This window comes from Gekko japonicus, unplaced genomic scaffold (assembly GCF_001447785.1).
Source record: "Gekko japonicus isolate JY-2015 unplaced genomic scaffold, Gekko_japonicus_V1.1 scaffold2557, whole genome shotgun sequence".
Lineage (NCBI taxonomy): Eukaryota > Metazoa > Chordata > Lepidosauria > Squamata > Gekkonidae > Gekko > Gekko japonicus.
In genome coordinates this window covers 153860-156534 of record NW_015167132.1, presented here as the reverse complement: position 1 = coordinate 156534, position 2675 = coordinate 153860, and positions in this window count along the sequence as shown.

The following is a 2675-nucleotide window of genomic DNA, read 5'->3' as shown; positions in this document are numbered from 1 at the left end:
ATTTAGTCATGCTGGCCACATGACCACGGAAATGTCTTCGGACAGCGCTGGCTCTTCGGCTTTGAAACGGAGATGAGCACCGCAACCCTAGAGTCGGATTCGACTGGCTTTCAAGCAAGGGAACCTTTACCTTTTTACCCCAGAAATCAGAAGGAGATTGAGACGGGGAAGGGCAGACATGAAGGAATTAGAAAAGATTCTTAAGTGTAAGGATGTGTCGCTAGCGACCAAGACCAAGATCATTCATGCCACAATACTCCCCTTTACTATATATGGGCATGAAAGCTGGACAATAAAGAAAGTTAACTGGAAGAAAGTAGATTAATTTGAAATGTGATGTGGGAGGAGAGTTTTATGGATACCATGGACTGCCAAAAAGACAAAGAAGTAGGTTCCAGGCCAGACTTGTTCAGTGTAAGAGCCACATAGAATAAACGTCAGATGTTTGAGAGCCACAAGACATGAACAAATATTACACACACGTTTTATTTTTAAAATATGCACATGAGCTTTTTATTATTACATGCAACTGCCAAAAATAAAAACAAAAGGGGTAAATCCAGATAACGATAATGATATTTGTCCAATGATATTTGTTTGCTAATGTTATTTATTTGTCTAAGAGAGAGAGAGAGAGAGAGAGAGAGAGAGAGAGAGAGAGAGAGAGAGAGAGAGAGAGGGGGAGAAAAATAGTAGGGAGAAAAATAGTTTCTGTAGGGAGAAAAATAGTTTCTCAGAAGCTTTGCATCATTTGCCCAGATCCGTTCTCCACATCTGTGCCACTGACCCTCCTACCTAGCCAAGAGTCACTGGAGAACCAGCCTGTAATAACAGACAAAGATTGACACATCAAACCTGCCGTCATGTCACTTTTCCTATTACCTTCCACAGCCTGCAGTTCAGCGTCTTAACCACTTGAGCCACCGCAGCTCCTAATTTGGTCACATTACAAGAAGACAAGAGTCACTGGAAAAGGCAATAATGCTAGGAGAAGTGGAAGTCAGCTGGAAAAGAGGAAGACCCCACATGAGCTGGATTGACTCAATCAAGGAAGCCACAAAGGCCCTCAGTTTGCAAGACATGAACGAGTCTGTTAATGATAGGATGCTTTGAAGGTCATTCATGCATTGGATCAGCGTAAGTCAGAAGCGACTTGATGGCGCGACAGCCAATTGCTGGCACTGCCTAGAGGCCGTCCACTTACACCTCTGCCCGCTTCTCAAGATCCCCCAAACAGCTGTTGTGAACGTCTTCATGCTGGTGGTCTGACCCTAAAGGAGGAGGACCATCACCATCAGTCTGAATTTCCTCACCGCTTCGGCGGTTGCTCACAGCCAATGTTCCCTCTAAGCTGTGGAATCTTGTGAGCAAAAATTCTACTTTGTGAGCTACGGGCCTTAAAGTTGTGAGCGAGCGATTTGGGGACTGCAGAAATCAGTTTGCTCGGGAGCCGTCCTTCCTGAGCTAAGACAAAAATCTGTGAGCTGGAGGCTAAAAAACTGTGAGCTGGCTCACACTAACTCAGCTTAGAGGGAACACTGCTCACAGCAGCGTCCTGATGCTGTCCAGAACCAGGCAAAACTTAAGTTGACCCACATTTGGTCCCAGCAGTAACCTACCGCTCTTGATCCCAGCAGGGTATGATGATGTGTCTAGGTGTGATGTGTTCGGTGGTGAGCATCTGTCTGGTGCATGTGTTGTGGTATGTGTGGGAGATGCGGCCTGTGGGTGAAGGTATTCAGGAGGGTTGCCAGCTCTAGGTTAGGAAATTCCTGGGGATTTCAGAGCAGAGCCTGGAGAGGGTAGAGCATGGGGAAGGGGGGAAGAGAAGCCCAGCGGGTATGCGATGCCACAGAGTCCACCCTCCATCCAAAGCTGCCATTTTCTCCTGGGGAACTGATCCCTGTACTCAGGATATTAGTTGCGATTGGGGAGATTACCAGGCCCCACCTGGAGGTTGGCAACCCTTTTGTGTGTGGCAGGGGTGTAAGGTGTGTGTGGATTTGAGCCTGATGGAATGTCCGGGATGTGTAGTCTGCACAGGTGGAGGTGATGTTGGTTTGTGATCCATGCCTGTTGTGCGTGGGTTTGTTTGTGTGGCCGGATGCACGTGCCAGGGGGTCTTTGTGGGAGTGTGCTTTGCGCCTGGTCTGTTTGTGGGCCGTCTGGGGGTGAGGTGGTGGGACGCGTGGGGGGCGCCCGTGTTGTCTCTGCACAGCGTGCATTTGTGTGTGTGTGAGAGAGAGAGGGATCATCTGCGTGTGAGGAAATGTGCAAGCGGTATGCAAGTGTGTTTCCCCCCGGGCTCCACCCCAGCGCCACAAACCGGGAGGGGAGCAAGGACCCTACCTCCCCCCACCCAACTCTCCCCAAAGTCCCTGGGAAGTTCCTCTCGACGCCTCCCAGCGGCGGCCCTCCTCCCGCCCCGATCCCTCAGCCCCCGGCAGCGGCGCCGAGCGGCGCGGGAGGGAACGAGGGAGAGGCCTGGAGGAAGAGGCGCCCCCTCCCCTCCCCTCGCCTCCCCGCCCGCGCCCCCGGGGTCCCCTCCCCCTCCTGCAGCACCTGGCGCCGCCGCCCCTCGCATTGGCTGCTGGCGCCCATCAATCAGCGGCGGGCGCTGCTGACATCATGCTGCAGTAGAGGGGCTGGGCCGGGCTGGGGCAGGGAGCCGAGAG